Below are 21944 nucleotides of genomic sequence, written 5' to 3'. Positions count from 1 at the left end.
GTCTCATTCTCAAGCAGTAGGACTTAAAAGTGACTGCTGAACGGCTTGAGGTACCACAGAGCTAGAACAGCCAAAGGATGACCCATAGAGAGTGTTTCTTTGATTACAAATCTGCAGCACTAATAATAAAATACCATTTGGAAACTAATTCTAGTAGTTCACTTTTGGGAGTTTATCCCAAGGGGTTAAAAGAGGATGTACAGAGGTGCTCATGGCACTGCCACTAGTCATGGAAGACTGAAAACAAGGTCAGTGTTCCATCGTGGTGTGTGTGGTGCATGAAGGTATCAGAATGTGGTAAAATGATGCTGAACGGCACGCCAGGATGTTCAAGACATACTGTAGAGCCCAATGAAAAGCAGGCAATAAAAGAATTTCTAAACTACAGTATGAGTCAATGTCCCGACTAGAAACAGATGGCGCACTCAAGTTAGGATAATTCTCAGATGGCTTAAGAAAGGACTATTTACAAAGATACGTGTGGTTCACAAAACCCATAGGGTTCCACAGGAGAAGGCTTAGCTCGCCAACCCCAGTGTGGCAGGAACAGGGAAGCAGCAGTTCCTAGAACCCAGGGAGCTGTCTAGGGAAGCCGCAGTGGGAGAAACTAAGCTTCGGCTGAGGTTGCTGGGAGCAACCTTGGAAGGAAGGAGCCAGGGAAATAAGAAGCTGATTCTTACCCTCCTCTCTCCTTCTGGTCTTGCAGGTCTCTCACTCACTGAACCGAAAGAAGCTGGAGGGCCAAGGAGGCCTTGGCGCCTCTCGGGACAGAAAGATGGAATGAAATTCATCTATCTAAGAAAAGGACTGAAATATACCAGCACAGGTGTAGTCAAATTTTTATAATATAAATGGATCCATAAAAAAGGAGGAGAATACACTGAAATGCCAGTGGCAGTTTTCTCGAGGGGTGGTGTGATGGAATTATGGTGAATTTGTTTCCTTTAAATTCAACACAGTGCAAAGGCTACAGCTGGTAATGTTTCTACAATGAACATTTCATTGTTGAAACAGAAGTTTACCCATATTCATTTTATTACAGAATCCAAGTTTTACTATCTATACTTATTTTCAATATGAGGTTTTTATACTGGTTTCTTTCTTTAAATAAAGAAAATGAATCACTGGGAATGTTGAGGACAGACAGGTGGTTCACGCACTTCTCTCAATCCTTTCTTAGAGCTGAGTGAGACAAACGTATTCGCTGCAAGGTAAACATAAAGGCAAATAATAATACGTAAGAAAAAAAGGAATGAATGCAGAGTTTTATTCTACACAGAGTGAAACTCACTAAAACATAATCCAAAATATTTTGGGTTTTTGTCCTTTAAATATTTACCTGAAACAGTGATAAAAACTTAGGTCTCATAAACATGCTAATGATCAAACTGCCAGTGAAAATATGTCACCAGTTGGAAGGTATAAAGAAGCACAGAGCTAGATTCAGAATGAAAGAAGTACTGTAGTCCAAGAGAACTTGATACAATGTTCTTCAGACACCTCCAAATGATTGGGAGTGATGATCAAAAGTAAAAGGAAGATCACTGAACAGCGCGAGGAAACCAATGGTATACAACGTAGCTTTTAAAAAATGTGTGCAAGAGAGGACATTCTAGATGTAGAGAAACAGATTTTTCAGTCTTCTAGGAAAAATTGGATGATAAAAATGGAATTTTTTCCACAAAGGTTACCTTTAGTTCTGAGCGCTTCTCATAGAGTTACAATCCTCACAATACACAGACACTCCTACCCAGCTCGTAACGTATTCAAGATAAACTCATTGCTTGGATGATTACCTCGAGAATGATCCTACTCTTAACGATCATTTAACCTCACTATCTGAATTTATCAAAATTAATAGTTATTTTTTTAAACAATCAAGAAGCAGATAAAAGAAAACATCCATTTGGCCAATTAGGGAGAGTTTCTGTTATGACAGGTGTAATTGGTAAGTTTTGGGTCAAGCAGAGTTAAGCAACCCATTGGCTCATTACACTCATGTAGATCAAAGAACTGAGATGAAAAAAGGTATTTTCTAGAAGCGTTAGAACCCAGCAGTCATTTTGCAGTAATAACAGAAAATAAATCCACGTAAAATTTTGAGATAAAAATCAACAAATATTCATAATTTTCAATTCTTTATTATTAAAGCAGCTGGAATGACATTTAAAATTTTCTCTGGGGAATCCACCGCCTTTTTTTTTCTCGCCAGAATTAGTTAACTGTGTCCAACAAAATGTAGAAAGCAGGGTCTTCTACTATTGCGTCAGAAACTTAGCAATGTCATATACATATTCCATTATTTAAGCAGAGAATTCTATTTAAAAAGGAGTTTCTCATTTATCATTTGTAAAGTATTTTCTTTTTTGGCTTTCTGCTACAAAAATTTCTTTTTCAAAACCAAGCTCCCTGTCAACACTGAGTTTATCCTGGCAAGCAGCCTAGTGAAAGTCTGGCTTATTGAAGAGCTGAGTCACATTACCACATGCAGTACATTTTGTTTGGTTTTTTTTTTTTCCTCCTATTTCCATACATATGAATAAATCCGTAGAAGAAAAACAGCATATAAATTGCTTTTACGTGATAGAATAATGTCTGCCTACCTGGACCGTACTGGGTGTCAGAAGCCCTAACTATTAACCCATCTTTGCTCTTCTGACGGGCCAAGTCACCTCATCCTGTTTTCTGATCAGAAACAAGATATGACACCTCCCAACCTTAATGGAATTGTTTAGCTAAGGTATATGAAAATTTGTGACAAGTAAAACAATTAAAAACATAAATTATTCTTAAGGTTTTGAAAGAAACTAATATAATATATATTAGTTTATAAGGGATTGGGGAACAGAAGAGAGGAGATTTAAAATGGATACAGAGGAAAACGTGTTCACAATTTTCAGAAAAGGACTGGATATCAAACTCTGTCAGTTTAAAGTTTTTTTATAGGCAGTGAGAGGGGAAAGAAAGCATGTGAATGAGAAGTCATGCACGCAACGCAGAAGCTTCACAGTAAGGATGGAGAGGAAGCAACCCTCTTTTTTATAGTTTACAGGGCTGCCTGGCAAAGATTAATGGCCTCAAGTGATTCCCCCTGCCACAGAGAACATCATATTCCCCTGTATTTAGGTTAAACCATTACAAAGCTCATTAAAATGTAAATATTACCTAGGAAGGCTATTAAACCATTTTCAACTATTTAACTATCCAATTACCCAGCAATGTTTTAATAGAAAGCGTCCGGAAAAGGAGGTGTTTTCCTAGATAATGGAATAAAAGAAGCAAGAACGGGGCCCTGGTTCCAAGCTTCAGCGTCCAATCGTCTCTTGGTATCCAAGTAGGGAATTGGATCCAAGACCCCCTCAGATACCAAAATACACAAATGCTCAAGTCCTTTATATGAAATGGGGTAGTAGTTGCCTATAACCTACTGCGCATCCTGCTGTATACTTTAAATTATCTCTAGATTACTTGATACCTAATACAATGGAAATGGTGTGTAAAGAGTTGCCAGTGCACAGCACATTCAAGCTCAGCTTTCTGGAACTTTCTGGAATTTTCTTTTCCAATGTTTTTGATACGCAGTTGGTTGAATGTGCGGATGCAGAACCCTAAGTAGGAACACTGAAGGAAAACCCAATTTTTAAGGTATCTGAAGAGCCACTATACAATGAGAGTTGTTTGTGTTCACGAATGCTTGTTGGACAATCCCCTGGGTCTACACATGGACTCCAACAACAGAATAAAATGAAATTTTTACACAGAGTTCAGCAAGACACTACACCTTTATGTCCAAAATGACAATATCCTACCAAGTCAGCACAGCCAAACTTTACATACACAAAAGAATTACTGTTTTATCAGACAGAGCAATAAGGAGTTTGTCCATAGTAAGAGATTCACTCTTAGAAAGCAGGGAACTGACAAATCACTTTCCGGCATCTTGACAGCAATCTTGCAACATAGGTATGATTACACCCAGTTTGAAAAATAGTGAAAATGTTCCAGAGACGTTAAGGAGCTTATCTGACGTTGCTCAGATGGTAAGAGCTGGAACTAGGTCTACAAGTGAATTCTAATTGACTCCAAAGCCTGTGTTCTTTCCACCACAGCTTGGGCGGGTACACGGGGAGCTGGAACAGGTTTGAGAATTTAACTTCTTTTGGTTGTTCTCTGTGCAACGTGGTCTGAACACTGACTATAACTTGGATGTCACACATTTATCTAGTTAAGATTAAACATTAAAAAGACTTCATTGTAATTTTATCATAGCTAATCCCCACTATGACAGGGAGAATTTGAACTGTGCTTTTGGAAATACCTCTTGGTCACTTAACGATGGGCTCCAACCATGACACCACATGACTTTGAAAAGGAATAGTGTTTTTTTTCCAAAACACACTTCTTTGCTAACTGAACAACTTGGCAGGTGGTAAATCAGGCTAACATACCAAGATCACCAGACCACAGAAACACAAACCATATAAAGAAACAACTATTAGGCGGCGAAAAGAAAGATAATTTATGAATTTACTCATCTTAACAACATAACTACGCAGAAAGCGTCTCGGTTACTATAACCCGCAGCAGGGTTCAGTGGCCCAGAGACAGCGAGTCTCTCTTGTTACAGCATCCACAAGTGTAAAAGTAAAAATGTGAAGGTAGTCGAACCAACATACAGAAACAAGTAAGATTTGGAACCAAGATCAGTGAGAGAGATCGATGTGTGCTACGCAGGCCGCTGAAGGGCACCATTTGAAGACCAAGGCCATGGCTTTTCAGAGAAACGGAACTTCTGTGCCAGGTACACTGTGATTGATAACCCCGTCGTGAGGTCACTGCCTGACGAAATGCTTCGAGAAAGGCAAGTGGAGACACCAGACCACGTCCTGGTCGTTTCTTGTTACACAGTAAGCACAGCATATACTATGAATATATACTAGGACTCTATTAGGACTATACTAGGATTCTTGTACATTTAAATACTAGAGTGAATCAACAATGTAATTTAAATCACAGTTAAACCCAATATATTACTAACATTTTAAAAGTCTATGTATTCAGTGAAGAATATGTATAGTGTTATTGTCAAATACTACTGTGAAGATACAACCATTTTCCACTTTCAAAATGACAGAGCCAACCAACCAAACAACTAATAAAGACCAGTAACAAAAACAGCAACCACGCCCCAACCGGCTGCTAAGTTCCATGAAAATCGTCAAAACAAAATCAGAACTGAAGCAAATGTAACAAAACTAAGCTGTGTTCTTTGTATCTTACTTCAACAGGTATTTCTTTTAAAGTCACCAGGTTAATTAATTATTCCTACTAAAACAGGAAAACGTGCCAGTCTGTCCTTTATGTGCAATGTCTCCACCACGAACAATGATCTGGAGCTTAAGATAATTAATACCATATACCCTTGCCTTTGAACAACACAGCTGTCAGCCATGAGACTTAAAATTAACAGGCCCTGTGAAGCTATAAATCAGAAACCGTGATGATTTTATAAAATATTTCTTAAAAGGCACTTACCTTTTCGAAGTGAAGCACACTGCTGGCAGCAAACTGCCTGTTAAAATAAAACATATCATTTATTGGTCTCCAGTAAATAATACAAAGGATGATGCATTGTTATACGTAGCATAATTATAGGCCAACTTTAAAAACTCTTCCTGATCTAATTGAGGTTCTTTTTTTACTAAAAATTAAAATCACCTCCTTGGTTGTAATAAATAAATGCCTTTCTGTTCCGTGCATGTGCACTGAAACCACAGAAGCTAACGAGTTTCATGTTTGAGAGCAAAACAGAAATTACGGGGCACGTTATCCAGGTCACGGCTGTAGATTTCAGTACCTTCCATTCACTGATTGTAATGAGATGCCCAAGAGTTAATGTCGATGAGGGAGGTTTTAAGGGTTAGGTGTCACAGCAAATTTCATTTTCACTAAATAAAAATAAAGCACCATCACATAGAAATTATTAATATAAGATGTACTCTTTTCAAGTTTGCATTAGTTATTTGAGTGTCTTATGTACTTCTCACCAAACTGCATTAAAATCTGGGAGATTTTAATTTACAATACTTCACAACTATCACTGAGATGAAAGGAAGCCATGGTTCCACACGATATGCAGCCAAGATTGTACTTGAAACAACACTGGCTTGAATCAATATAACATTTAATCCTAATCAGAGTCTGGGACATAGTAGGAGAAACAGTAGCTGTAGAAGAAACTCTTTTGATCATACTTCCTTTCTCAAAGGACCTGAATTCATTTTCTCGAAGCGAATATGAAAAATATCAAGAATTTCCTTAGGAACTCTGTTTGCATATGTAAGACTACACAGGTGCGTCTTTTTCTACTGTCTACACATGTCACAAATCCTGACACTGAGGTGCCTCTAGGTACTGAAAAAAAAATTTTTTTAACTGAGTTTAATCATATCCTCAAAACAAGTGAAGATCCAAAGTCTTGCAAAATTGATAATGTTTAGATATTCATTTGTAAACAGAGGCGGTTCCCCTTGCAAAGTCATCTGAGCGCACTTGAGCGTTACACTGTCAGGACGGGAAAATCGCTTCTCAGGCTAGTCCTAGCTGGACTCTCTAATGAGATTTACAGACGGGGTAGGAAGTGCTCAGAGATGGATGGAGAGCCAGTCTGAGAAGGCCAATGGCTCCAGGGGTAGGCTGTGCTCCCAGAAGACCCTCTGCCACCCCTGGTGCCCCGCTGTCCCTCTGTCTGCCCCATGCAAACATCAGGCTAAATTCCCTCTCCAAAGCTGCCGCTCTCAGCCATTCAGGGCAAAAGAGATTGAGAGTAAATCACACAATGTAACTATGCCCCTGCCCACAGAGATGACTTCTAGATATAAACGGAAGCATTTGATATTTATATTTATATCAAATGCTTCTATTTCGCTTTGATATAAACGGAAGCATTCAGGACAAAAAAAAAAGTTCAAGTCCTGTTAATTCTTGCACATCAACAGTTTACGTTTCCCCAGAATCACTACAGTAGCTGAACTTCCACAGTCTCCCACGATGGCTGTCATTCAGCTTGTTAGGGGGTCTCTACAACCCACTTCTGTCCACACACCTCAGCCCAACCCTAATCCAATGTCCACACAGATGGCAGACTCTCTCTTTTATGAGTAGATACAGTCAAGTTTCAGCACTACTTAAACCTTTTTGTTATCACTCACAGAATATGAATTTCAGAAGCCTTGCCGTGGCTTCTGTTGCCCTGAAGCCCGCTGACATCTCTAACTTCTCACGACACCCTCCTCTCACCACACTGCAGATACGGGCTTTGTTTCTGCTCAGCTCAGCCACCCTTTTCCTCATCTCAAGTCAGGATCTTAGCCAACGTGAAAGCCAAGAAAGTCCCTCCACCTGTGTGACCCTTGACCTCACTTACAGATCTCAAACATTTTTTCCTCCAAGTCTTCCCAAGAATCCTAAACTGGATTCTCTTTTGCAAAACAGCAGTTATGTTTTGTTCAGCTCCGTCTTCTCAAGCACTGCAGAGGGAAGGTTTGAGCTCAGTTCCCCTGCGGAAAAAGTGAACCTAACATCTACTGTCTCAACGGGCGAACTTCTCAAAGAGGGAATTAAGCAGACCAGGTGCCTGTGCACTACACGCGACCCAGGACGGGTCTGAGCAAGCCCGGCCGTAGGACACACACTATGTGGAGGAAACGTCAGCATTTATGTGCAGGCTAAGAAGGGCAGCCCAACTTTAATGTTTAAAGGGAAAGCATCTAAACTGATGGCTTTAAGAACTGATGGTTTGTGACACACTATGTCACGTAAAGTGTAAAATGTCTTCCGTGTTCCTTTCCTGTACTAAGCAGCTATCACTAAAAAAATAAAATAAAATAAAATAAAAAATTCCCCTAAATATTTTCAAGTAAAATCAGAACAGTATGCAACGAACTTACAAGGCTGGACCCACAGCGCAAATCACGGCCACCAATTACAGGCAACCTGGGCTCATTTCCGGGCAAGCCCAGAGCTGCCACTTCTCACCCTCTTATCAGCTTCTCTCTCTGTCATCAACACATTCACACTCATCAGCTTATTTCCCGCCACGGGATGCAGCAGCTGACATTTCCTCCCCCACCTGAATGTACGGATGACGGGCTGGATGTGAGGATCGAAGAGAGGTAGACATTCAACACTTCTAAGAGCTTTCTACCCTCTTTGTAATCAGGTCAACGCAAAATCCTCTTGGAGCACAACTCAGGAGCAGACTTCCCCTGAGACTCTCAGTTGTTAAGTGAACTCTCCACAGAGAAGGATAAATAAAGAGCTGAATATCTGAGCATGGAGGTCCTCGAAACAGGCCTCTTCTTTTTAGATTTGTACATCTAAAAATCTCTGGTTAAGTTCATCTCCTTGTGTGTGTGTATGTGTGTGTGGGGGGGGGGAGGTGTGTGTGTGTTGCACACGCACTATTGGGGCGAGCAAGGTAATGTATTTTCCTCTTTGGAGACTGAAGTCAAAGTGTGAATCTTGAAGACTGAGTGGGATTTAATCAGACAGTGGCAAACGAATAGATAAAAGGTAAAGACACGGGGGAAGCTGACAGCCTAGAGTTTTCCTCAGTACATCACTTTGGCTGAATTAGAGACAGAAAGGGGGAATGCTGAAGGGCCCAAATCCTTATGCTGTGTTGAGATGTTTCTACTTCTTTACCTGAAGAACACAGAGGATTTTAAAAAGGAAGGCTGAGACCATAGTTTTAACTTTGATAATCGGGTTAGCAGTATGGTGGCTGGTTACAGTTGGTGAAATAGGCCTGTTGGGAGACTTTTGATGGAATCCATAATTGAGAAGGTGAAAGACTTGACTGAGAGGCTGGGGGAAGTAAACAAAGGGAGAACTGAGCGACACATTCCCAAGGTATTGAGGAGGTGTAACTGACACAGAGTTTTGACCACCTGAGAACAGAGGGGTATAGAATATCTTTCCACATTTGGTCTGAGTGATGAAAGCACCCATTAACACCCATTTCCAAATGAGGGTATCATTAAAGTAAGAGGGATGGAGAACGAGAGAGACAAGAGGATGTGTTTGTTATCAGACTTTTTAAGGTTTCAGATTTTTGAAGTTCAGCAAAAACTTGGCAGACTCGGCTCAACACTCTGATACACACTCTAATTTTATAATTGAGCAAATTAAAACTAAAATATATTATATCTGCTATCTCAAGGTCATACAGCTACTAGGTAGTAGAGGAAAGATTTTACTTCTACTTTCTTGACTCCAAATCCCATTCTCATTATAGAATTGGCTCTTGGCTTTTCAATCCATGCCTAAATATCACAATTTTTCAACTGTAATTTGGCGATGGTATCTCTCCCTTTGATTTATCTAAGACGTCGTGATGTTAAAATTTAGTACACACAAGCAGTCCTCTCTCCAGTGAATGTTTCCGTTCTCTTGGCGTGAGATCCTTTGGAAACCTAATTATTGATGGACAATTACCTTTTCAAAAAATTAATGCAAATGGTCTTGCAGCTTGGCCCTACCATTCCACATTGATTCCACTTAATTAGGGGACCAAAAACCATGTCCACGTCTATGTTGATGAGGACAGTGGGTATGGAGCATGAAAAGAGACCAGATGGTTCTTAACATTGAGTCGCCGACCTAGCGAGAGAGCTTCTCTGATTCTTTTTCATTTCTGTTTCAGGCTGGCCTCTAACATCCTTTTAATGGAGATTTTTATTTGTGCATTTCATCACTGTTATGTGAATCTGTTGCTACGGAATCTGTTGCATACCCAGCCTCTTGTGAAAATTAGTATGGTTCTTTGTGGTTATAAATAACAAGTATATTCTTTTTGATAGAAAGGACAATTGAAGGGTTTTCTGTAATCTTTTTATTCTTAAACTTTGCTCATATTGATTTATTTGGATTGTTAATCATGAAACATAAAGGATTACCTCAAATAAGAGCATGTCACGTAATGTCTATTTTGCTCTTTGCTAGAAATGGACCATTACTCTGCCAAGATGCATTGTTAGAGTGATTTATTTTCCTGGGTTCCACCCGACTATGCAGAGATATGTTAGTATATTCCTCTGAAGTATTGCATTTTCATCGAGGATAAACAAAGAATTTGTCATGCGTACCAGAAATATTATTTATCACCGAAGTTAGTGAAAGGCTGAGACATCTTTAATCGTGCAGTGTATACAGCAATAAATCCACTTCTGGAATTTTAAGAAGTTGCATTTAGAGAGAAAGAACTCTTTTACTTTAAAGCCATAAAGCCCTTTACAAAGTCCATTATATTATTTGTCAAAAGCGAGTGGCTAGAGGTTAAGGATATTGACTTGAGAATCACAATGCCTGGGTTGAAAGGGCACCTCAGTACTTCTTACCGCAGTGTGACCTTCAGCAAGTTACTTCTCTCTGCCACTGTTTCTTCAAACGTCAAAAGAGGAAAATAATAGTCACTATCTCATAGGGTTACTGTGAGGATTAAATGAGCTAATGTATGTAAAACATTTAGAATATGGCTGGGCACATAATTCACCCTCGACATGTTAGCTTTTATAATGATTTGAGTGACTACAGTTCTACTCTCTGGTAGAGTAATTATCAAGTGATACTTGTTATGTAAGCTTAGGCTTTGCTGAATGTGAAATACCATAATGCCTCAGTGATCCTGAACTCAGCAGAAAATCAGAGCGTGATAAAAAATATGAGCAGCAAGTAGGTATCACAGATTTTATGCACAATATCTGAAACAGGTTAGCTATACACAAGAGCCTCAGGTTTTTTGGGTTTTTTGTTTTTAAGGTCTGGCACTATGCTACAAGTGATGCAAAGATACAAGAATCTTTACCCTTAAGCAACTTGTAATCTAGTCGAAAAGGAAATAAGAATAAATACAATATCAGGTAATACAGAATTATTTCTATGAGAAAGTGACAACAGGAGAGAGATGAGGGAAGTCCTGTTATTTTTGGCAGGAAGGCAAACTTTTGGAACACTGTCTATGCTGTATCATCTTATGTGGACCCACACTGCTGTCTGGCGATATTTTTATTCAATTTTAGAATTATCAGCTCTTGCCTCTCTACAAAGTTTTAGTATCAGCCTAACAGTGAATGCCTTATTTCTAATTATTTGTACTGCTGAAAACCATAATTGGTGTAACACACGTTTATTGAGTACCAATTAAGGTAGAGCACAGGAAGAGAGCAGCATAGAGCCTTTGAGTGCCCTGAGGATAATAAGAGAATGACCAAACCATGGAAGACTCAGAAGAGCCAAAGCAATCTTAAAAAACAGCAAAGCTGTAGGCATCAGGCACCCTGATTTCAAATTATATTACAAAGTTATAGTAATCTAAACAGTATGGTATTGGTATGCAAATGGACATAGATTAATGGAACAAAATAGAGAGCCCAGAACAAACATGGTCAATGATTTATGAGAAAGGAGCCAAGAATATACAATGGGGAAAGAAAAGTATCTTCAATAAATGGTGGTGGGAAAACTGGACAGCTACATACAAAAGAATAAAACTGGATCCCTTATTTACGGACTCCTAACCATACATAAGCAATGCTTCAAAATGGATCAAAGACTTGAAGGTAGGAACTATAGCCATAAAACTCTTAGAAGAAAACAGAAGTGGTAAACTTTTTTATTTTTTTAATTTTTTATTGGAGTATAGTTGATTTACAATGTTGTATTAGTTTCAGGTGTACAGCATAGTGAATCTGTTATACATATATGCACTTCTTTTTTTTAGATTCTTTTTACATACAGCCATTACAGAGTATTGAGTAGAGTTCCCTGTGCTATACAGCAGATTCTTATTAGTTACCAATTTTATATATAGTAGCGTGTATATGTCAATCCCAATCTCCCAATTTATCCCTCCCCCCCACTTATCCCCTGGTAACCATGATTGTTTTCTACATCCGGGACTGTACCTCTGTTTTGTGAATAAGTTCATTTGTACCTTTTTCTTTTAGATTCCACATATAAGCAATATCATATTTGTCTGACTTCACATATTTTATGACAAAATATTTGCAAACGAAGCAGTAAGCTCTTGGACATTACTTTTGGAGACAGTTTTTTGTACTTGGTGCCAAATATACAAGTGGGACTGCATCAAAGTAAAAAGCTCTGCACTGCAAAGGAAACCATCAACAAAATGGAGTTAACCCAGTGAATGAGAGAAAATATTTGCAAATCATATCTGTTCATGGGTCAATACCCAAAATACAAAAATGAACTCACATAATGTGATAGCAAAAAAACAAATCTGATTAAAAGATCTGAAAATTCATATTTCCAAAGAAAACATACAGGTGGCCAACAGTTACATGAAAAGGTGTTCGACATCACCAGTCGCCAGAGAAATGCAAATCAGAACCTAAATGAGGTGTCACTTCACACCTGTCAGAATGGCTATCCACAAAAAGACAACAAATAACAGGTGTTGGTGAGGATGTAGAGAAAAGGGAACCCCTGTGTACTGTTGGTGGGAATGTAAATTGATGCAGCCACTGTGGAAAAGAGTATAAAGGTTCCTCCAAAAATTAAAAGTAGAACTACCATACGATCCAGCAATTCCACTTTAGGGAATATGTGTGAAGGAAACAAAACACCATGTCAAAGAGATATCTATACCCCCATGTTCACTGCAACATTATTTGTAATAGCCAAGATATGGAAACAACCTAAGAGTCTGCTGATGGACGAATAGATAAAAAAGAGGTGGTATGCATATACAGTGGAATAAAATTCAGCCGTGAAAAAGAAGGAAATCCTGCCATTTGCAACAACATGGATGGGCCTTAAGGGCATCATGCTAAGTGAAATAAGTCAGACAGAGCAAGACAAATAGTGTGTCTCTCACTTATAACTGAAATCCAAAAAAAACCACCACCATCACCAAATAACCAAGCTCATGGATACAGAAAACACTGTAATTACTGGGGGGAGAAATACATGAAGGGGGTTAAAGAACACAACCTTCCAGCTATAAAAAAATAAGTCATGGGGATGGAATATGCAGCAATGGTGACTACAGTTAATGATACTGAATTGTATATTTGAAAGTTGGCTAAGAGAATAGGTCTTAAAAGTTTTCACGACTAAGAAAAAAAATTGTAACAGTGTATGGTGATGGATGACAACTAGACTTATTGTGATAAGCATTTTGCAACATACACAGATATCTAATCACTACGTCGTATACCTAGAACTCTATAATGCCATTTATCAATTACATCTAAATTAAAAAGTACTACTAAACATGAACAAAGCAGTTTAAGTACTAAGAATAAGAAAACAGGTGACACAGTGCCAGTGGATGGGAGAGGCCATTTCATTTTGCACGGCCATGAAAGTACGCTCAGAAGATGTGACACTTGATCTAAGACAGGAATGAATGACAAGCAGCAGCCTGTCTAGGAGGGTCTAGCAGCAGAACCTTCCAGGAAGAAGGAAGCACAGAGGGAAGGCCTGAAAAAGATAAAAACGTTACTATCTGTGAAGAGAAAGACTATGAGGAAGAAGGCTTCTGAATAAGGTCTGGAAGATGGGCATGCAACCAGGTTTTGAGTTAAGGGCTATTTCGCAAGTGCAACTGGACAACAGCGAGGTTTGGAAGGAGGGATAATATGATCCAATTTATGTTTTTAAAACAATTCTTTAGTTGTTGTGTGAAGTGATAGCAGGGGTCAAGGGTAGAAGCCAGGACAGGAGTTAAGAAGCTACTGCAGTGACCAAGCAAGAAGTGATGGAGCTTGGACATGCCAGCTACAACGGTGATGGAGAGACACGGATGATGGCAGAATGACGTTTGGATGTAGAGCTCACAGGATTCGGTGATGGACTGGAGGTGAGAATGAGAGAGACAGGAATTAAGTCCTAGGTCTCAAGAAGGCAAACTAGATTATGCCGCCATTTACCAAGATGGGATTGAGGGAGGAAAACACATAACTGGGGAAGAAAATACCGATTTATATTTTATCCTTATCTAGCGTGAGGACCACACCGACACGTAAACGGTAACGCTGCATACATGGTTCTAGAAAAGAACATGTTGGGTCTACAGGGTGTTTCAACGTCCACTCTTCACTTTTAGGCTAGATGTTTTTGTTGTAGCTGTGGGACTGTCCTATGCTCTGAACTAGCCCACAAGGCACACGTGCATCTCCTGCCCCTCTCTGCCGGATGACACTATATGCCCACCCACGTGAGACAAAGTGTTTCCAGACACTGCCGAACGGCAGGAAGTATGGGAGGCAAGATTTCTCTGGGGTGAGAATCACTAGGCTCGAGCTATACATTTAGATGTAAAAATAAAGACTGAATTTGACACCGGGGAGATGGACGATCTCATTATGAGGAGCGGGAGGAAATAGTAGGTGGCTCACCCCGGGGGACTCCAAAATTAGGGACTGACCAGAGGAAGAGGCTCTGGCAAAGAAGACAATTAAGGCAGAAATCAAACCTGATAAGTGTGGTGGGTTGGAATCCTAGAGAAGCAGCTCTTGCCAGCAGGAGAGAGCGAGCATATGTGGTTCGTACGAATGAGTTTGATTAGGTAAACAAGGGCAGAAAAATAATCACTTCCAGATCGGTGTCTTAAGAGAACTGGCCTCTGAAAGTCATGAGGCAGCCTCAGTGTAAGAATTTCCATCATCTTAAATTATTTTAGCAAGACATTCTGCTTGGGTAAGAGTCTGACAAGAGATGGGAGGTGGTTGGTTATCAGCCTCTCCTCAATTTATTTAGCTGTGTTTGAGGCTTGGTGCTCAAGGGGCCAGTAGCAGGTGACGTTGGAGCTAATGCTTCTCCCAGGAATTTGCACAAAGGACTGAGATACCTCTAGGGAGACCCTGAGCTCCCACCTGTCCCCTGAATTGGAATTCTATACAGACATGTCCGATGTCTAAACTGCTGCTGACCAAGGCCAGACTGCAGAAAAAGGCAAAGTGTTCGTGAGAGGGAAGTTACCCTGAGGTTGAAAGGAGTCTGGGAAAGTCAACTGGTCTCCAAGGACAAAGAGTCAGAGGGGAGAGCTACCCTGAACCCAACATCTTTCTGATACTGAAAACTTTCTTGTCTGCCACCCTGATCCTGTGCACATTTGGGGAGGAACTGCTATGTGTGTATGAACTGAATGAGCTGCATTTCCAAAAATGCTTAAGTCTCAAGACTTGAGAAGCCTGACCTCATCCACCCAAAAGCCAGCTCTCTCAATTCAAAAACAGCATGAGGACAGAAGGAGAAGGAAGCTTCTGAAGACTGTGACTAGGTGGGTTGGTGGCACCTGGAACTTAGCCAACAGCAACGGCAGCAAGTTCAGACCTCCAAGACCACCGTAAGTAGTGCTGACCTAGATTTTCAGCTCCATCATGACTGATCTAGCTCCGATATTTGAGGTAACAAGGGACAGATAAGGAAGTGGATCTGTACACAGGTGGGTGGAGAGGGCTGGGAAGTAAGAGTGAGGAGAGTTGAAGAATTCAGCCACACAGGAACTTATTGCATGTATATATTTTTTTCCCTCTAGAGTTAAATATGCTGGATGAAGGGATATACAGACTTATAATTTTAATAGCTACTGACAGATTATACTTAAAAAATTTATAATTCATAACCCACTAGTAAATTAATAGTGCCAATTTCCCTAAATTTTCACCAGCTCTAGATGTGAATCCTCCTTAATTTTGGCAGTCTGATGTGTGGGGGAAAAAAAATGCTATCTCACTCTTGCTCTAATCCAGTGGTCCCCAACCATTCTGGCACCAGGGGCCGGTTTCGGGGAAGACAGTTTTCCCACAGACTGGGTGGGAATGGCTCAGGCCGTGATGCCAGCGACGGGGAGCGACGGGGAGAGATGGGGAGCGACGGGGAGAGAGGGGGAGCGACGGGGAGAGAGGGGGAGAGACGGGGAGCGACGGGGAGCGACGGGGAGCGGTGAGGAGTGGCAGACGAAGCTTCACTCGTTCTCCCACCGCTCACCTCCTGCTGTGCGGCCCGGTCCCTAACAGGCTGAGGACCATGGCCCGGGGATTGGGGATTCCTGCTCCAATTCGTATTTTATGGCCACGATTGAAGGCAAACTTCTTTCCATATAGAGCTTATTTGTATTTCCTTTCCTGAAAATTGCCTATTCACACTCTTTGCCTATTTTTCTGATAGACTCTTGATCTATTTCATATTCATTTGTAGAAGCTCTATATATTAGGGACATTAATCTTTGTCATACTTCAAAAGATCATCTCATTTAACATGCGTGTATTTCTGCAAAACAGTTCAGATGTTCCCTTACATCATCAATGCAGGCCCGATACCATGCCCCAAAAGACTAAGAACTTACACAACTCTGTTGTGAAAATCTGGGAATGTAACCCCAAGCCTAACATTCCCATGTTAGGAGTGGTGTTCTAAATTAGGTGATGGTCTAATTATTAAGATGTAGGTTATTAACATGGTTTTCTAGAACAGGATTGGCAAAAAAATTAACAAGCTGGTTGCTCTAGGATGAGGATGTGGCTCATCATGCTTCTGCTTGGAAAGACACTGGATCTTTCTAAACAGTCATGAGTCTCTTCGTTTAAGGTAGATTTCCAATGGACTTCCCTGGTGGCGCAGTGGTTAAGAATCCGCCTGCCAATGCAGGGGACACGGGTTCAAGCCCTGGTCCGGGAAGATCCCACATGTCATGGAGCAACTAAGCCTGTGCGCCACAACTACTGAGCCTGCGCTCTAGAGCTTGCAAGCCACAACTACTGAGCCCACGTGACACAACTACTGAAGTTCGCGCACCTAGAGCTCAGGCTCTGCAACAAGAGAAGCCACCGCAGTGAGAAGCCCGTGCACCACAATGAAGAGTGGCCCCCGCTCGTTGCAACCTGTACGCAACGAAGACCACAGACAAAATAAATAAATAAAATTAATTATAAACAAACAAAAAAACAAAACAAAAAAATGGCAGATTTCCCGAACTAAATGTGTTCCCTGGGATCCTATTATGTGTTAAGGGAGAAAAAGAGTTTGTGGCCAAATATATTTGCAAGTGCTTTTGTATAAAGTGTTTTTATTGAAAGATTTTATAGACACTTTTAAATGCTAATGTTCATTATCAAGCTCTAATAAAACCTGAATGTGTAGAATTCCCCATATTATTGGACTACAGCCCTTTGAGATTTTTCAAAGTATATCACCAGAGCTAGTATTCATAGAATAAAATTGTTATAAACGCTGACTTAAGGAAATAGCTATACACTCCCTTGTAAATGAACAGCTTTTCTGGGATATTTGCCTTAGCATTGCCATCGTGTCACCACAAATCACCCAGAGACAGCAACAAAACTTATATAAAATTACTAGGGGACCATTTGAGAAGATTCATAAGTTCAAAGTTTGAGCTGAGTTGGAAGAACCTTAGTGTAGTTAGAAGTTATAGAGTCATTGTGTGTGTGTGTGGGTGTGTGTATGCAAGACCCATAACTCCATGAAGGTTATGAAAAGGGGTCCTCTTAACTCAAAGAATCGATGGAGTGATCGGTACACAAAGATGAGAAATTTACTGACAAGCTAAAACAAAATATAATGTTCAGAAATATTTTTAGTATGATTTTTGCTTATACTTATGGCGGATTTTTAACTTCATTTAAAAATTCTGTCTTTTATTTTTACAAATTTATTTGCTATAAGTTTTCAGGACCTACTCTGAATTCACTTGTTAATATAATTTTAAAATTTAGTTTTAATTTTTCCCACTTTAAGTTCACATTTATGAAGAAAGGAGGTAAAATGATAAGGGAGTAATATGCTTAAGAACATTATCACAGGTAACCTCCATCGACATGACTTGTTCCCTGTCCATTTAATTAGCAGGTACTATTGATAAAGGTAAGTAAATCAGGGATAATTTCTCACCTGGGTTCCTAAGTTTGCCATTTTACCTGTAGCTTTCAATAATTACTGGTCCCTTCACTCTTTAGCACATAGAAACACTCCTAAAAAGCAAGATTATGCCTTGCCTATTAAAGTCATTGCCAGCAGCTCAGAAACTGAAGTAAATGCTTTCACAAGTAGCATTTCCAATGAATAATGCTGAAATCAGACTTTTTTTTTCTCATTGAAAGTGCCTCAAGTAGTTGGCTCCTTTCCCATCGGCTACTTTGTAACTGCGAATATGACAACATGACGGTGATTCACAGATGCCAAAATACGACGAGCAGAGCAAATCTGTGTTCCAGATACGATAAGGTGAGAAAAACGGAACTCTTGGCCCCAGGTGATTTCCGTGAAGACACCTACGTACAGTGGGGCTCACTATCTAACCCATGCAGCCGTCAACTTTAATAACCGGAGAGGGAGAGAAACACATCTAAAAATGCAAATGGATGAAAAAATAAAACTGGGTTGCATAGTAACATCTTAAGCAGATTTGAGCGATGTATGTTTGGAAAGCCTAAGCTTCCGCCCCGGAAGATGCTTTTTGTCGTATTCAACACATATTGGGTTAGAACTGAGAAAAATACATCCAAATTATGGGTGGCTTTAAAAAATTCCTTCTCCAATCCACCAAGCTTGTAAACAATGTGATATTAAGCAAAGTAACAGCTTGTTTCTGGTTTCTACCACAATATTTAGAAGCTTATTTTAAATGTGCATCTGCTTCATAGCCGAAGGACTACAGTTGTATCACTGGAACAGAAAAAAAATAGATCATCCGCTTGCACCTTCAAAAGATCAGCTCTACGTTCATACACACCACTTCTCAGTTGTGCGATCTAGTATTCAGGACTAACAGAGTCACAGAGTACACAAGGCTGCTTTTACTTGTCGCACATACACATTTATGTACAATTCTATGCATATGTTCTGATCCCCACCGAGTCTGACTGGCAATTTAAGTCATATAAGCTCATTTAGGGTCAGAATTTATACCTAACAATCAATGTTTCTCCCTGTCAAATCCAGGCTAGGCTTTCATTAGACATAACATAATATAGATGATTATCACGGTGACTTTACCAGAATCATGGGAAAATTAAAGGTATTTTTATGCCAAACTCTGAGTCTAAATACACTGTTCAAAATCTAATTTGTAAATAAGAAAAGGCAATATTTCTTTTAATTCATCACATGGGCATTATTTGGGTATGTCTCATGTTACACAACGGTAGTGTTTTGGAAAACTACATAGTACAGAAAAAAAATATAATTTTGGTGTAGATGTTTTCCTAATTGGTTTTCAAGAAAATGTTCCATGTCAATTTTTATGTCAAGATATAAATAAACTGAGAAGTTATTTAGAAATGGCAAGCTCTGTGAGACAAGGAGCGTTGTTTGTTTACCGCTGTATTCTAACACTTAGCATAGTGCCAAATATATAGTGCATATTTAATAAGTATTTGTGGAATGAATAAATAATTGAAGTCAATTAAGTAAGAAATGAGGCCTAACCAAGGTATTTCACAAAATATACAAACTTAGCAATTAATGTAAAATATTAATAAAATATCTTATGCCTAACTCTGTAAGTTAACTTAAAAATTGGATTTTTTGGCAAGGAATTACTCAATATTTACCATTTTTTTTCTCTTTTTTTGGGTGGCAGGCAGTGGGAAAAAGAACCACTTACCACTTAGAAACCATACTTTCAAATGAAGTTTCAAAAATACTTGAATTCGGGGCTTCCCTGGTGGCGCAGTGGTTGAGAGTCCGCCTGCCGATGCAGGGGACACGGGTTCGTGCCCCGGTCGGGGAAGATCCCACATGCCGCGGAGCGTCTAGGCCCGTGAGCCATGGCCGCTGAGCCTGCGCATCTGGAGCCTGTGCTCCGCGACGGGAAAACTTGAATTCTACAATACAGTGCTGCTTATTCACAGCAAGTCTATGAAGAAAGGCTCATTCAGCACCCAACTGCACCTCTTCTTCTCAGCCAATATGGCACCCTGGGCTGAGACAAGGGCCATAGGATCCCCACAGTAAGATGTTCCATTAAACACGCACCTACACACGTTTCACACATTTCTGACAGCATAGTTTTATTCTTATTATTGGGTGCTTACTATAACCTAAGCACACACCGACTTCTATATAATATGATCTCACTGAAGTCAGCACTAGTATTAACCCCATTATACAGACAAGAAAATAAAGGCTCAGATCGGTGAGGAACTTTTCCAAGGTCATCGATCAAGGAAGTCGTAGCATAGGGCGTTTAACTAACAGGCAGAAAACAAACAAAAAAAACCCCTCAATCTCTCAGCTAGACAGAAGAATCATTATAAAGAACGGTATTAGAACTCAAGAGAAGAGATAAGTTTAGAGAGACTAAAAGAATGTACACAAAAATAGAAAAAAAAAGGAGGGGGGGTCACCAAACAGTTTAAATTCGAAATACAAAGGAACATGTAAAAGCTACTAGATTAACTTATATAGATCATAGTTAAAGGACCAGAACATTCAAGGTAACATCTGAATGTAACATGGAATCAAGTTAGCACTAAGCTCTACCAGTTCTTTTGTTTTTTCTTAGTTTGAAGCATTGGTTGTTACTATGATGTACATCACCTCATAAGATACGGACTTTTACCACTAATAGAATAGATTTTATAATTTAATATAGCAAAGGGCTATCATTAATATATAAAACCATTAATATTTAACATCCCAATATAAGTTATTATGCCAAAGTGGCCCAGAGGAAAAAAGAAAGTCCAAGTGTGGAATTAAATCTATGTTCAAAACTAACACTTCAGGAAAGCCTCTCATTTGATTGGATTTGTAGCAGTTACTTTGCAAGTAAATAAAGACACAGATTTCTCTCTTCTCTTTTTCTGTGTTTCTTTCTCTTTCCCTCCATTCCTTTCTGCTCTTTTTTCTTTCTCTCCTATTACTCTCTTTATCCATTAAAGCATATGTACATTAAATGAATCTACAAAGAATGTCTGCAACATTGAAAACTTCGTGCACTACTTAATATTAAAAACTGCTCCTAAGGGATACTTCTATTAAATACCACCTTTGGCTACTATGTTATAAAATCTAGTATTAAAATCCTCACCACGAGCAAATGCACAGAGGGGGTGACTAGTATACTGTGTAAGGGAAATAATTAGGATGCATCAGTACATACTGGGATTGGATTAAAGGATCCTTCCTTGCCAGTCTAAGAATTTTTGACTTTACTCAAATGGCCAGTGTCACGTGCTTGAAAAGAAAAGTCTGACAGCAGTGCTTGGATCCTTCAGGAAAGAAAAAAAATCTAGGAGCTGGGAAATTACTTAGGAAGCCCATTAAGTTGTGCACAAAATTGTACATGTGTCTGTCATTACCGATCAAAATTAGATTTAAGATGTTTATCTTGTTCTGAAAATTAGTCATTCAAAAATCGTGACAAACAACACAGACTATGATATTAGGCACTAATTATACCTCATACGTCATACGACTATGAATTAAAGAAGATGTCTCAAGGAGTAATAATGTTGGAGCATGTTTAGAACAAAAATATGTCTTAGAGGTTAAGAGAAAGAGAGAAGGGGGGAGAGAGACTGTCAGAATCCTGTGAAAACTTGCCTACTGCACTGAAAAATTACCCTCTAGTGAACCGCCTTCAGGCTGCATTTTCAGAAATTATATTCTAGTAGTGGTCAATTTTTCAACCAGAAGGATGAGATTTTTCTCCATCAATTTGATTCCCAGTCAATATTTCTTATACATAACATGATCTAGGTATTTCGGTTAAAAATAACCAAGGTTAAAATGTCTCATAAATACAGAGTATCATTAAACATAGCCACATAAGGTGAGTGCCAGCATGCCACTGCTGAAGCTAAACGTGTTATTGGTCTGTTTGTCACTCTTTCTTCTTAGACAATTTCAGCAAAAACAGTGAAGCCCATTCCATGCAGTTCCCACTG

General features: G+C 39.5%; 1 long non-coding RNA gene across 1 annotated transcript in view; it reads right to left on the bottom strand.

Annotated features, from left to right (window-relative positions):
• Positions 1–21944, bottom strand: part of LOC132417654 (uncharacterized) — a 918655-nt gene that overhangs the window by 566813 nt on the left and 329898 nt on the right. The window contains exon 2 of the long non-coding RNA XR_009517905.1: positions 5536–5572. This is a non-coding gene — a long non-coding RNA (uncharacterized lncRNA). The remainder of the gene's footprint in view (positions 1–5535; positions 5573–21944) is intronic.

Source organism: Delphinus delphis, chromosome 21, assembly GCF_949987515.2.
Source record: "Delphinus delphis chromosome 21, mDelDel1.2, whole genome shotgun sequence".
Classification (NCBI taxonomy): domain Eukaryota; kingdom Metazoa; phylum Chordata; class Mammalia; order Artiodactyla; family Delphinidae; genus Delphinus; species Delphinus delphis.
The sequence above is the reverse complement of the archived record's forward strand: the minus strand, read 5'-3'. Positions and strand labels throughout refer to the sequence as shown.